The following is a 16144-nucleotide window of genomic DNA, read 5'->3' on the forward strand; positions in this document are numbered from 1 at the left end:
AAGATTCAATGTCGCTTCATAAGAGATTAACATGCTATCTTATATGTTCGCGATACATATAAGACGAATAAGCACAACCTATGCTAGATATCATACAATCATCACATATTAAGGTATTAAACAATTAACCAAAAAAATCCATAGTAAATCCGCTACGACCCCATGATCACGATTAGCCCATGATAGAACTCATCGTCACCATGGGTTCATATGAAAACATGATAATAACACAACAATATAAACTAATAAAAATACTTATTAAAACCAGAGTACGTCAAAAGAGTATTAAGGTTCAAAGTAAAGAAAACTAGCATCCACTGTTACAACGAATAAAAGAATCACAAGATAACTTATGCTTCCTCTTCTTCGTTGCGGTATGCTAAAACGGACTTCTTAATCTTCTCTCCTTGCTCCTTGCTTGATTGATACTTGTTCCTTGTTGCTTGTTATTGTGAAACGTCTCCCAAGATTGCTTATATAAGAATACACAAGAAACAGCGCCGTTAGAAGCCCACTAGAAGTCTAATTAGAAAATCCAGAATTAATTATTCCGACCCCAGGCGGCGGCCCCAGGTCCCAAGCGAGCGCCTGCACCTCCAGGTGGTCGCCCCACATCCCAGGCGGGCGCCTGGACAGCTTCTGGAAAATTCCAATTTCTGGTCCTGATTTTGCTGATTTCTTCGCACAACTCCCCGCAACTGATTCTAAGTACTTCCCTAGGCTTATTTTGATGAAATCCCCCTAAATTTGCAAGTTATACCCTGAAATACAAAAACACTAGTAAAACGCATCAAATACACAATATACTTGATTTCAAGACATCAATTCAAGCCATTATAAGACGTTCTAAGTGGTATAAAATGCCACTCATCACTTGCACAATCAAGTTTAAAATCATATCACCAACTCTAATGACACAAGGTTGAAGTTGGATCAGATGCACACTTCAAGATACACTCCTTCTCCTTTGGTCATGGATGAGATTCAGAAATTTGTACAAGCTACATTTGGTTCATCTACTGTTGTCTCTACATCAAGCTCCCATCAACCTGGATCTACTTCAACAAATTTACAGATTCAATATTTACAAGGTCAAGTCACAACATTGCAAGACTCCAACTCTTCTCTCACTGCACAAGTTCAGGCCTTGACATCTCTTGTCAAGAGCCAACAAACAGATATCCAAACCCTAGTGGACTCCCATAAGCATCTTCAAATGCAGAATTCTATAGCCTTGGGAGCCATCATGGGCAAACTTAACATAGCACTACCTTCTCTACCTGAACAGGTAAGGCCTGAAATCCCTACTCCCCTCCTCATTCCTGTCAACAAGACTAAGGGGAGATAGAGGCTAGATTGGCACAATTAAGGCCATCTCAACAACAAGTCCAGGGTGCTGAAAAGAAATTATCTAAAGAAGTTGATCTTGACATGGAGAGACTTATTAGGGCTGCTGAAGGACCTAGTCTGAGCACAGAGTTTGATGAACTACTCAAAACCTTTAAAAGCTTCTCTCAACAACAATCACTTCATATACCAAAAAGGCTCTAGACAAGACAATTAATTTCATAAGAGCGATCATGGTCAATCATGACAACTTTTTGTAAAAGAAGATAATGATCAATGTAAATGACTCAGGGATAGACAGATGTATGCAGGTGTCCCTCAATTACCTTATCTCAAGGGGGGCATCTGAGTTAGATATCTTCATCAAAAAAGTCAAAGTTATAACTCATGAAGATACCTTGCTATTAACTGGGTTTAGAAATGCTCAAGTGGCTGCTTTTCCTGAAGCATATCTACAGCCAAACAAGGGTACAACATACATCTGTCCAAACACCAAACAATTCAAACATTTTCAGATCCCTAAGCAGTGTATCATGAGCAACAAGAAGCTTATCATGATCCTAGAAACTGGCTTAAAAACCAAGAAGAACAAGAACAATGATGATATGGAAATGATAAAGCTACTGAAGAGATATCTGGATAATATAGAAGCTAACTTGCCCAAAACACAAATCAACAAGGATGATTTGGATGATGATGAGCAGAAGAAAGATGATCAAAATCCTCCTGGCTTAAATCCAAGTCAATCCAGTAAGCCATCTGACAACAAGGGTGGAGAGAAGAAGAAAGATGACAAGAAAGATGAAGAAAAGAAGAGAAGAGGTGAGAGGAGGAGCAAGAAGTTTCATGATGGCTCGTAACCAAATAAATCCTTAAAAATCCAAACACAACTAACTCAACCTACAACATCAACTATCTCAAACATCAGACCCCCTCAAACCTCAAAGCCAAAATTTCTAAGCCAACTCTTTCCTAAAAATTCCAATCACCACAAGCCAGACAAATCTCAAGAAAATGACAACCCTACCTTTACCCAAACCCTTATTAAAAATCAAGCAAAAATCTGTTGGGAGAAAGCCTAATAAAGCTAAGCCTACAAAGAAAGAAGAAGTCACTGAAAGGGCCATCTGGAATTGTTTTAAGGAGTCTGACTTTCTACCTCTAAATTGGTGCACCTCAGATGAAGATTATTTCCAACATTCGTAACACACCTCTTGTATTTCCTCCGTATTTTGTTCTTTTTGTTTGGGAGGAGTGTAAGTAGGAGTGTTATTATTATAGACATTAGTATTTTGCATACATTTTCCTTTATTATAGTCATTGACGGAAAATTACTCTTATAGCTAGGAGTGTAATTTTGAGAGTAATTTGGCCTTCCATTACAATTAAAAAACTCTTTGTTGATTATTTTATTTAAGGAACCTTTTTCGTATCTTTGAGCTTTGCTTTGAAGCACACGACGTAGTTGTCTCGTAAGTAAAGCAATTTCTCTTTCATCGAGATTTTGGATTTCTTCGTTTAATTCATCATCGTTTTCTTCTTCGTCTATTAGTATAGATTTTAGAGCCATGTTTTTCTTTTTGTCTTTCACTTTTGGAATGACTTTTTCTTGTAAATTATCTTCTTCGTATGCACGAAGATTTCCAAATAGATTATCTATTTTATAATCATTGAGATTGTGCATCTCTTTGTTTGTGGTTACTTTAACCTTCCAACTTGGAGGTAATGATTTAAGAACTCTTCGGTTCTTTTCATTTTGTGTATAACTCTTTCCAAGTTGAGATGGTTCATCGATAATGCGAGTGAATCTAGTTTCTATGTCGATGATATTTTCTCCTTCTTGGAGTTTAAAGTTCTCGTATTCTTGGATCAAAGTTTTCATTCGAGAATCTTTTATATCCGTGGTTCCTTCGTAGGTAACAACTAATTTATCCCAAATTTCTTATGTTGACTTGTAATTATTTACTCTTTTATATTCTTTTTCAGCAAGTGCACTTGTGAGTACCATTTCTGCCTTAGCAGCTATATTCATTCTTTCTTCCTCTATTGCGTTATATTCACTAACCTTCTTTTCGATGATGATGTCATCAACCGTTTTGGTAGGAATAACAACTCCATCTTCTATGGCCATCCAAACTCTGACTCCTTGAGATCTAGCATAGAAGCGAAAGCTCGTTTTCCATGTTACAAAGTTGGTGCCATCAACCCCCTTCTATAGTGTTGTGTGACCTAACAGTAGCTTCGAAGATATTAACTCAACATATGAGAATGAAAAGAGAGTATTTGAGAGACAATATTATCCAGCATACCCTTTTCCAATCTATATGCACAATATAAATACTACAGACAGTGAAATGAAACTAAAATTAAATGCAAATGTAAATTCCAATGAAATGTCTTTTGTTAGTTAGCCACTTGTCTCCATCAGTGCTCTATGTACTGCAGCTGGTCCTCCTAGTGTAACAACCTCCACTCCATGTATATCTTTGTCCAGCTCATTATTCCTTTATCCCCTCTCAGCTGACTGGTACTCCACCTCCCCTGTTGTCTCCACTTGATGTGTCCAACGTGTGCAGATTGTATCAAATTATTACAAAATGGGTCGGTTGAAAAATTAATCGGGTCATATAAAGGAAGGCATAAAAAATAGATTACGGGCCATCTTATTTAATCCAAACCCGATATGTATAACCATTTAATTCAAAAATATATTTTTAGTAAATATAGTCTATTTACATACTTTATTAATACAGGCTTAAAATTCGTGTGATGTACAAATTTAGGGTTGTCCTCGTCAGAAGACTTTGAGGTTAACTTGCACTTTGCACTTATACGCTTGGGATCACTTGTCCTGTAGTCTGTTGGTTAACCTCATCGGGGGAAAGGATGTTCTTGAGTATTTGCGTTAAGTCATTTTAGGCCCCGAAGTATCGTAGAAGGGGGGTTGAATACGATACTCACTAAATTAAAAAATTCTTTCGAATTTTTTACTGATAATTAATTTAATGTTTGGTTAGACGTTTTGTGTTCTTGAGGTGAATACTGTTTAGGAAATTAAAGCGAGAAACAAAGATATTCGTGGAAGTATATATTCATATATAAATCCTCCGGGGTGTTTCTATACTCCGGTAAATAATAATTGGTTACAATCCAAGAACAGCAATGTTCCTGCTTCTACAAGATATACAAATTAAATCCTATACAATGATCTAGCTTTATGTTTGTCTAAGGACCTAATTACCGGGTAACGATAATAATGCCCCTCATGAATATACAAGAGTTAAATCGGCCATTATAACTTTAATCCAGTGAGAAGTTTAACGGATATACAATGTGTTGAGCTTCTCTATATCTCTTTGTTTCTTGTTTTATCACCTCTCGTTGGAGAATAAGATAAATATAAAAACTAACTTCATTCTGCTTCAAGTGTAGACTTTATATCACTTTAAAATACATGGCCAATTGTTTACCACATAAATTAATTGATAGAAATCAATGATGTTGTTGCTGAGATTTAATTTGCGTCCAGGAGAGTTTTGTACCTAGAAATATTCTTTTAAGTGTGTGAGTTGCGACCACTAGTAATATGAAGGGATAAATTAACTTGAATTCTAGTGTAGGTTACGCATAAACTATTATGGGAGTTCATTCACTTAAATCTCCATGAGTTGCGACCCCACAGCAACCCTTGCACCTTTACTTGTGAGTAGAAGAAGGAGACCAGGTAGTTTTCCTTAAATTCTTTATAAGTTGTGACTTGTTGCTCTTGTATGGCTTTGTTGTGTCCTCTAGTCTCTTGTAAAGCTTACTTTCGACTCCTACACGCTCTAGGGAGAATATTTCGTTAGGAAAACTCTAGGTTGCGACTATAAGCACTCTAGGAGTGTTAGTTGTCACAACTTAGGGCCTTAGGTTGTGTTCACTTCGCATGAATGGAATGGGGGAGGAATGGAATGGAATAGGGAATGGAATGGCAAAGGAATGGAATGGAGAAGGAAATGAATGAACATTCCATTCTCTTGTTCACTTGTCCATTTTCAACGACGGAATGGAATGAAATTGATCAACATATTTTTGAATCTCTTGTATTTAATCGTTTATTTTAACTTTGATTATAATGGAATAAATATTATTAATTTATTTTTAAGTCATATTTATTTTAAGTATTATAAGATTAATATCTTTACTTTGATCTTTCTATAATACATGAATCAAATTCTTTAAAACTCGATATTAATTTTAATTTTGAACAAATGATATTTGAAACTTTTCGAACAAAATAATATTTACCGTAAAATAAGTACAATTATCTATACATAACATAAAATGTCGAGTACCAAATTAAAAATTGATATCATTCATACGAGTAAAAGCAACAAAATAACATTTCAATTGAGTCACATAATTGGTAAGTCATTAAATAAAGTACAAAAGGAAGGTCCTGACTCTTCTTGTCCCTGACTTCTTGCATGACATACTCCCAAATTTCACAAAAATAAAAAGAATATCAGGAAGGAAATGATGTCTAGAAAAAATATTAAAAAAAATTAAACTATATACCTGCAATAACGATTATATTTCACCGGCAAGTATAGCATCAACAAGATGTTTCTTCTCTATATCTGATGCTCCAAAAAATTATACCATCAAATTCTCACTATCTGTTATTTTCTTTGCAGCCTTGAACCTTTGTACAACATCAATATCAGAGATCTTTGACAACTCATCCCTAAGCTTTTCCTTTTTCTCCAACCTATCTGTCTCTGCAGCAACTAATAACTTGGTGGAACTCGCAAATTCAGCTGCCATCACCTTAGTTGAAATTGCAAACTCAGCTGTTATCGTTTTAAAAGCATTATACATCATTTTAGCCATTTGCTCAACATCAACCTTCTTTCTCTTCGAACTCCTTTTAGAACTAGACTCATCAGATGCTTGCATACTTGACTCATCATTCCCTCCTTGAGCGACAGCAGCTTCTTCTAAATTAACATTTTCTTCCGCCTCCATTGCACTTTCAGCATTATGGCCAGTTGCCCTATCTTTGCCGAAGACAATCGTAAGATCATCAAAATATGCAAATGGTGTGGTCCTCCATTTCAAAACCCCAACATGAGACTGCAAACAAACATATGAATATATCTCATCTGGTTAGTGCCCCTCCAGTCAGATGATAATTTAAAGGTTCACAACTACCATTGTAACCTTTTAATATTTTAGAATTTGTATGCGGATCAGCGGATAGTCAAACTGTCACTGATGATTGAACTGGCTGGTTCATACCTACACAGTACAAGAAATGGACTGATTTACAGGGGTGCAGGCAGGCTGACTGCAGGACTGATCCACTTGCTGAATCAGACCGGACTGCCAGTACCCAGTTGGACCAGATGAACAGCCCGACAGGGCGGTTTTTAAACTATGATAATGAGCTAATAAAATTTAACAAGTAAATATTACCATTGCATAATTTAGAAAAATAAGTGGAACAACTTGACTTTATAAGAAAAATTAATAGCAATATATGATGGAAATTTCTAGTTAAATAGTGATGAAACAAAACAGTAATAGAATACAATTAAATGGAAATGAGTCAGTTGAAGAAATTGAGAAGGCTCCTTAAAAGTTCCGCTTGATTCACTTGTCACCGGCATTGATACAATATTTCTCAGGTTTGTTACTTCCACGATATGCTGGTTAAATAAAACACGATTGGGTAGATAGCCGTGACATGCAGAGCCAAACAACCTATGGCTAAGCTATTTATGCAATTTTAGATCACGTCAATAACTTAATATCTAAATATTTATATATAATTATTACCTAGTTCTAGCAGCATGACACATTTATCTCATCATTATTTTAAGAATGTTCTCTCTGATTTGGATCACTAAGGTTATCTGAACAAACTTTAAGCAAATACAAATAAAATTGCTTGCAACAACTCATTCACTCCAAACTTTCCACAGTCTTGTAGCTAATAACCTACAACTTAGAGAGATAGATATTTCTTGCTATTATCTGAAATCAGGGTATTGTTTATTGGTACAACTAGTATCTCCCACAACGATCATCATACAGAATTCCAAAAAACTTTCTTATTTTGAAAGCAAAGTATAAGTGTCATTTAGCAAAAAAAAAGGGAACAAGTGTTGCACCTCTTTAAAGATACCATCCTCTGTTTTATCCCAGAAACAGATCATCCACAAACAAGTGAACTATTACATATGAACTATTACATATGAACTATTACATAGGCAGCAATCTATTAATTTAATCGAAAGATACTACAGAAATACATACCTTGGCATATTCGGCCCATACATCTCTTGATGCTGTGACTAGTTGATTCTCGGAATTCCAACCAAAACCAGAAATGCTTCCATATCTTAAGTCGTAAACCATAGTATAATCCTTCTTAAGAGTTTTTAGTCGAGACTCAATATGCGGCTTCCCCTTTAGGCCTGAATTTGGCAGTTTGACGTTCAGTGAATTCTTCAAAAACCCCAAAAATCCTGGCTTGAAACCATTGTCAGCTTTGAATGCTCCATTATTCACAAGTTCTAAAAGAGCCTCGACCAATTTTTCATCTTCTAGTTCACTCCACTTCCTTTTATTTCTTCCTGCACCTCTTTCCACAATATTATCCTCTTTTTCCATGGTAGTATTAGTATCCGATGCCATCTATAAATAATGAAGACAGAAGAAACAAGTAATTATATATCAAGTAATGACTAAATTATGCAGGGAATATATGTAGCAACAGCACAAAAAACAGAAGTACTTGCCAAACTACCATTCATCTTAATTCTAGTACATTCATCAACTAGTCAAACTACCATTCAATTACAAGATAAACATCAATAAGCTACAACTTACTTCCAGGAAATATAACATCGAGTCAGAGTCTAATAACAGTGAAAATAATCTACTGATTCCAATTATTAAACATCGAGTCAGCTAGGTTGTTTCTAAATTCAGTCCACACATCTGAAGTGCCAATAGTTGTGATGTAATCTTCGTCCGCCTCATGCTCATTTTGATCATTGGGGTCCTCGGGCCTATGCTGATCAAACTCAATTTCAGCTTGATCAAATTCTGATTCAGTATGAATGTAATTATGAAGAATACAAGAAGCTAAGACAATCCTATTTTGTGTCTTCACGGGATAGAATGATGGACTTCTAAGAATCGCCCATCTCTTCTTCAGGATGCCAAAACATCTCTCAATTACATTCCTAGCTGACGAGTGCATCATATTAAAATATTCACGGGCAGATGTCGGTTGATTATCGTCATCCCAATCATTCAAATGATATCTTTCTCCTCTAAAAGGTGCCAAAAAATCTTCCCCATTAGTATAGCCAGCATCTACTTGATAATAAGTACCTTCATTACAAAATAAAGTATGTCATGTATTGTTGTATTCTATTTTATTGAATGTGTAACAATAAAAATATAATTAATTACCGGTCATGACAATCAATCGATGTCTATATATAGAATCTCTTAAGACTCTGCCATCTGCGGCTGATCCTTCCCAACCCGTCAATACGTACTGAAATTGTAGATTAGGTGAACAAGCTCCAAGAACATTTGTCGTAATTTCACCTCTCCTATTTCTGTACTTTGGCCTATCTTCTACGGGTATAGTCATCTTAATGTGTGTCCCGTCCAAAGCTCCCAAACAATTCTATAAATAAATATACATAATTAAGTTGCACATTGTCATAGAGCTTATGTAAATAATGTAAAATATAGCGTATTTGACATATGCCTTAAAATGTTTCCACGTTTTATCGGTTGAGTTGCTTTGAATTGGCTCGGGTTTCTTAAAATAATCTCCTTGCAATCTCAAGACCCCATTTAGTACCGCATGAAAATACCTAGTGATAGACTGCTTTGATCTTTCAAAATCTGTGTGAACAATTCTCATTTTTGTGTGGTGTCCTAGAATATTAAGAAACATAGCAACTTTTTCTACCACGTTAACGTGTCCACTTTCTTGCACATAACCCCTTGACTCCAACATAAAACACAACTTATAAAATGATCTTTTATCCATTCGAAGATTTTCTACACAACTAGAAGGACCCTCATGAATCAGCCTATGTATATATTGATTTTGCTCCATCTTAAAAATCGTGTATCGTTCTCTCAAAGTTCTTCTCGTCAATTGAGAGAGATATATAAGTTGGAAAAGGGCATTAAATGATAAAACCATTCGCATCCATAGTGTATATACTAAAATAGCTTTCTTCTTCCGAATATGTTAAATCATAGTCAACGAAAGTCGGGCCATAACTACATTGAAACAAAACAGCAAAAAGGCCAGTAAATAAACAGCACATCAATACATAAAATAAAACAGTTTGATATGAGCAAACAAGTTGAATTTGAAATATATAAACACCAATTTGGAGACTTAAATCAAAAATCACAGATTTAGATACATCAGGAACATTAAATTGGATATGCAATATTCTCAAAGGTACTCCTGTGAACATCGTATTATAAGTGCAATAATCAAAAATCACAAATTAAATTCAAAAATCATAGGAACAACAAAGGTAATTGAGTATGCAATAATTAAAAATCACAAATTATCTAATTTAATACACACACAAGAGAGACACACAGGAGAGAAAGGGGGTGAGGAGGGTGGAGAGAGAGCGGGGGGAGTGACGAAGGGAGGGGGAGAGAGAGAGCGAGAGCGGGGGGACAGAGAGAGAGAGAGCGAGAGAGATAGAGAGAGGGGAGAGACAGAGGTAGGGGAGAGAGATATCTTACCGAGAGAGCGAGAGAGAGAGAGAGAGAGAGAGAGAGAGGGAGAGAGAGAGAGAGAAACAAGAGAGAACGAGAGATCGATTGCAGAGATCCAATTTGCTTGCCCCGAGAAAGGAATGAGTCTGTCCCGCATGTTTTAAAAGGAATTGATTTGTTATATTTTAGCCCAAACAGAATGGACTAGGATAAGTGATTCCATTTCGCGGGCCCAACCAAACAGACCAATTTTTAATTCAGCCCGGAATGACCATTCCATTCAGCCCAAAACCATTCCATTCAACTGAAGTGAACAGAGCCTTAGAGTTATTCTTGGTTTGTAAGAGTCCTAAGTGGTGACTAGAGCATCCCCTTAGCTTCTAACTTGAGACCCATGTAGCTAGAAGGAAGATTTTCCTTGGAAAATATTCATCCAATGATCATTAAAACTCCACTGGTGACTAGGGTAAAAAAACAAGCTCATTTGAACTCAGTTTCTGCTCTAATTTCTTCCATGTTGCTCCTATTAGATCAAGACCAATTCCTTTATTGAGATATTGAACTGTACTTCGAGAATATTGCTTCTGCCAAGCAATAGAATGGTCTCAGTGACTCCTACTACAAGGTAATGATCACTTTGACTTGGTTTCTGTAGAACGCTTTTACTCTTAAATTGTCCCATCTTCAAGTCTTCTCTCAAAGTCAACCTATAAACCATATAACCTTCATCTTCAGATATGAATCCCCATTTAATAATTCTTTTAATGACAATACTCAGGTTCCTTTTAAGAATTGCAGATGCCTAGTGCATCTGGTCTGGTTCACAGACGACTAACTTCGATTCAGGTCTTCATATTATATCTTTGACTACATTGTTAAGCTTGCAACAACTTTATCGCTTCAAATATTGACTGTCAATAAAAAATTATACTTTCACTGGAACCTTTTCTGGTACTCAAATAATTCTTCATTGTTACTATAATCTTTAATACTTCATTCACTGTTTGTTAGGAATATGTTGTGTACTTGATGATAACTTGAATAAAACACTTAGTAGATTTTATTTAAGTGAAATTGTAGCTTTCAACGGATGATGATCAATTCAACATCCGTTAGAGTAGCTTATGTATCAATAAGATTAGTAGCACATTTCTGCATACTTAAAGTAACTTAGTGAACTAGATGTTGTAGAATGTTTAAGTCATGTTGACTACTAGATTGATATGAAAGATATGATGGTTAATTGCAGAAAGGACATATAAATGTAAGTGATTTAGGAGCATCACTTTTAGTTTGTTCATGGTGTTGAACAACTTTCTTTGGTTGGACATTCTTATCATATCCTAAACCTTCATGGTTAAAGGAGTTTTTTGAATGTACCATTTTATTTAATATCTCATTGCCTTTTATAAATCTTTGAATAACAATTTCAAGATTTTCTTTTTCTTTGTTTAAGGCATCAATCTTGTTGTTAAGAAATATTTCTTGATCCTTAACTTGAGATATGAGCTTGAAATTTTCTTATTTTAACCGTTGACCTTCTAATTCTAAATCTTTTTCTTTAAGCTCATTGGTTTGTTGTAGCTCTTTCTCTTTTTCAAGATTGTTTATTTGAGTTTTAGTTGTTGAACTTTCTTGAGTGAGTGACTCGTTTTGTATTTTTAAGTTCAACAACTCAACATGAAGTTTACAAATATTTTCATTTATTTGCAACTTCTCATTTTCCATTTCTTCAGATTGGAAAATTAATGACACATTTTCCACTTCTAGTTTGAGAATATTTTCCTTGTGAGTATTATTCTCAACTTTTCGTAAGTGGAGTTGATTATTTAGAGATGAAATTTCATCTTCATATTGGACTTTTGAGTCCATCACCCGAGTAAACTCTTTACTTATATTATAATGTATTTCCTCAAGTTTCATTTTTCGGACCATAATAGATGATGTCTTTTGTCAAGATCTTTATATTTATTGTTAATGTTTAACACAAGTTCAATTAAATCATGATTATTCATATCTACAAGATTTAAATTAGATTCTTGTAATTGAATAAAGTTTTAAAAAAGGGTTACCTCTTGATTTGAAGTGGAGATTTCTTTTAAAGTAGATGCATCCTCGATAGCCATAAAGCATAGATTCACAATTTCTTCACAAGCTTCTGGAGCTTCTTCATCTTCACATAAATCCCACCCGTTCTCGGCCACGAGAGATCGTCCTTTTATAAGTTTTGGACATTCTCGTTTAAATTGACCGGGTTGTTTACATTCGTAACACACCTCTTGTATTTCCTCCGTATTTTGTTCTTTTTGTTTGGGAGGAGTGTAAGTAGGAGTGTTATTATTATAGACATTAGTATTTTGCATACCTTTTCCTTTATTATAGTCGTTGACGAAAAATTACTCTTAAAGCTAAGAGTGTAATTTTGAGAGTAATTTGGCCTTCCATTACAATTAAAAAACTCTTTGTTGATTATTTGATTTAAGGAAGCCTTTTCCGTATCTTTGATCTTTGCTTTGAAGCACACAACGTAGTTGTCTCGTAAGTGAAGCAATTTCGCTTTCATCGAGATTTTGGATTTCTTCGTTTAATTCATAATCGTTTTCTTCTTCATCTATTAGTATAGATTTTAGAGCCATGTTTTTCTTTTTGTCTTTCACTTTTGGAATGACTTTTTCTTGTAAATTATCTTCTTCGTATGCACGAAGATTTCCAAATAGATTATCTATTTTGTAATCATTGAGATTGTGCATCTCTTTGATTGTGGTTACTTTAATCTTCCAACTCGGAGGTAATGATTTAAGAACTCGGAGGTTCTTTTCATTTTGTGTATAACTCTTTCCAAGTTGAGATGGTTCATCGATAATACGAGTGAATCTAGTTTCCATGTCGATGATATTTTCTCCTTCTTGGAGTTTAAAGTTCTCGTATTCTTGGATCAAAGTGTCCATTCGAGAATCTTTTATATCCGTGGTTCCTTCGTAGGTAACCACTAATTTATCCCACATTTCTTATGTTGATTTGCAATTATTTACTCTTTTATATTCTTTTTCAGCAAGTGCACTTGTGAGTACCTTTTCTGCCTTAGCAACTATATTCATTCGTTCTTCCTCTATTGCGTTATATTCACTAACCTTCTTTTCGATGATGATGTCATCAACCGTTTTGGTAGGAATAACAACTCCATCTTCTATGGCCATCCAAACTCTGACTCCTTGTGATCTAGCATAAATGCGAAACCTCGTTTTCCATGTTGCAAAGTTGGTGCCATCAAACAGAGGAGGGTGAGAGCTAGATAGACCTTCACCACAACCGATGGTATTTAGATATGCCATTTCGGATCACTTTTTATTGTGCCTGTAAATCTGTAAATCACTTAACAAACTTGTTAAAAAGCACTACTCTGATACCAATTGTTAGGTCCTGTAAAAGGCTATTTTAAGCTAGAAGGGGGGCTGAATAGCTTAATTACCAATTAAAAGACAAGGAAGAAAATATCGATGTAGATTATGTATGCGGAAATAAAAGACAAGGAAGAAAATACCACACGAGAGATTTATCCTAGTTCACGATGGCGCAACCTCTAATAGATTCGCTCACCCCTACGTCCAGTCCTCGAGCTCCTCTCCAAGTCCCGAGTTTTTCCCTTAAAATAATCTTGCTCCTTACGTAGGCGGAGAAGCCTTTACAACCCCACAAATATTTGTCTTGGTGCATAACTCTGGGTTACCACCTCAAAATAAATGTGCAACCTACACAACCTATCTTAGACAATAACACCCTGTTATTTCTTCAAAGTTGATGTAGAACCCTTGGTGTAGTCTTTGTCCTTCTAAGCTTTTTCCGGTTTTGGATCTCAGTAGTTGGTCTTGGATCTTTCCTCTTCCTCACAGTGCAAAGACTACTAACTCCCCGTTAGTACGTCTAGGACTTGGGTCTTAGAACGAGAATCATCTCACTATACTTCACCTCACTGCAAAACGAAGAAGACAATTTCTACGAAACAATACCTGTTATAGATAAAAAGAGTTTGGACTAGTAATACACTTAACTAGACCGGATGACTAACAAATATTCTTAAAAGAATATTAATGTATACTTTTCTTTAGATTAAGTGAATGTTAAAGTATACTTGGTATTACTTCGTTTTGAATAATATATCTTATTTTCGAAATAATAAATATATCAAGTCCTTGGTGAAGCGTTATAGCTTTTGGATCTTTGATAAAATAATTTCTCGTTTAATATATTTGTGTGTAGACTTTTATAAATCGAGAATGTTACACTTATTCTTTAACTATTTACACTTATGAAATATTTGGCCGATAGAATAAAAGGTGCGTAATTTAAACACAATATATATGAAATCAATATAAGAACAGAGTTTAAATTATATTAGCACAGATTATATGTGTATATATATAATTTAATATAAGCTTTAAGTTTTTCCCACGAAATACTGAAGATGCTAGTAAGGGAAGTCGCTTAATTCTTATACGATTATATATTTACTTAAAAGCTTTAAGATCTTCCCACGAAACACTAGAGGTGCTGGTAAGGGAATCCACTCAAATCTTTTAACTAAATATAATAAATATGTATATATAGATATATATAATATAAGCCTTAATTTTTTCCCACGGAACACTAAAGGTGTTAGTAAGGGAAGTCGCTTAAGTCTTGTTAAACAATTATAACGAATATATCATGGCCAAAATAAGTGCGTTTAAGTTTAAAGAATAAAATGCTAGCTTTGTACTTTAATTCCACGAAACACTAAAGGTGCTAGTTAGGAATATAAATAAAGCGTTGTATTAAATTATCACTCCGTGCTTAGAAGTGTATAATTTGTAGAAAACAATCCTTGTACGGATTTATTTTTCTTTAAGTTATTCTATATAAGAGCTTGTAGAGATGAAGAGAAGGTGTTACTAAGCTTCTTATATGAATATTAAGAGTGGTCGGTTTAGACTCGGATGAAAGCTAAGAGGTTTTACCACTTTTAAGAGATGAACGAAAAAGTTCGCCGAAAAAATTCGGCGGAGGTTCGGCCGGATTTTGGCTTGTTGGTCGAAGTTGGGCAGCCCTTCGGGAGGCAAGAAAGTGGTATGGATGACCTTTACTTGGGTTGATGGAGCTTAGTTGGTGGAACTAAGCTTGAATAATAAAAACCTTGAATATATGATATATATTTGTAAGAGAGAAGGTTTTTGAGATGAAGTATTTGGGTTTGGATATTAGAGAGTGTGTAGAGAGAATAATTCTTGAAAATTCCCAGAAATTAATTAGCTCTTAGCTTGTGTGAAAAATGGTGGGGAGTGGGTGTTTATTTATAGAAGAAGTTAGGTGAAGGGAGTGGTTGAGATTGAGTTAAAATGAATGGTGGATGAAGAGAGTGGTGTGGATTGATGACATGAAGGATAAGGTGTGTTTGTTTTCAACTTGTATATAGGACAAACAAGAAAAATCCCAGCAACTATTAATTATAATAATAGTTTTTAGCTTTTTCAATTAATTATTAATTACTTAGTTAATTAAGTAATTAGCACCATTAAATATAATGACTTTGAAAACCCTTTAATAAATATAACCAAAAATAGGATAAATACCTAAATATCATAAAATGATGATATGAAAGTTTTGGTCAATTTTAGTCAAAGGTAGCTTGGTCAAACGCTCGGTCAAAGTCTTGGTCAACATCCAGAAAAATCACACCCGGACAAAATTTCTCAAAAATTAAAAAACTTTAACCATGCATAGAAAATACCATTTAAGTGACAAATCTTAAGTTTCAAGATTTTCTAGCAAGTGGAAGTATTTTATTTATATTTAAAATGATTAAATCAGGGTTCGGTTCCAAATAAAATATGAACGATCTTTTATGAAAGCAGATAGACTTTGTTGACTCGGTTTGGGCTAGAATAAATACTTAGAATATATTTCCTTAAATACAAAAGATTTTGAGAGTGTGAGAAATATTTTTAAGTATTTAAAAGTATTTTCTCCGATAAATAATATATTTGAGATACGAGAGAAA

This window comes from Apium graveolens, chromosome 9, assembly GCF_009905375.1.
Source record: "Apium graveolens cultivar Ventura chromosome 9, ASM990537v1, whole genome shotgun sequence".
NCBI lineage: Eukaryota > Viridiplantae > Streptophyta > Magnoliopsida > Apiales > Apiaceae > Apium > Apium graveolens.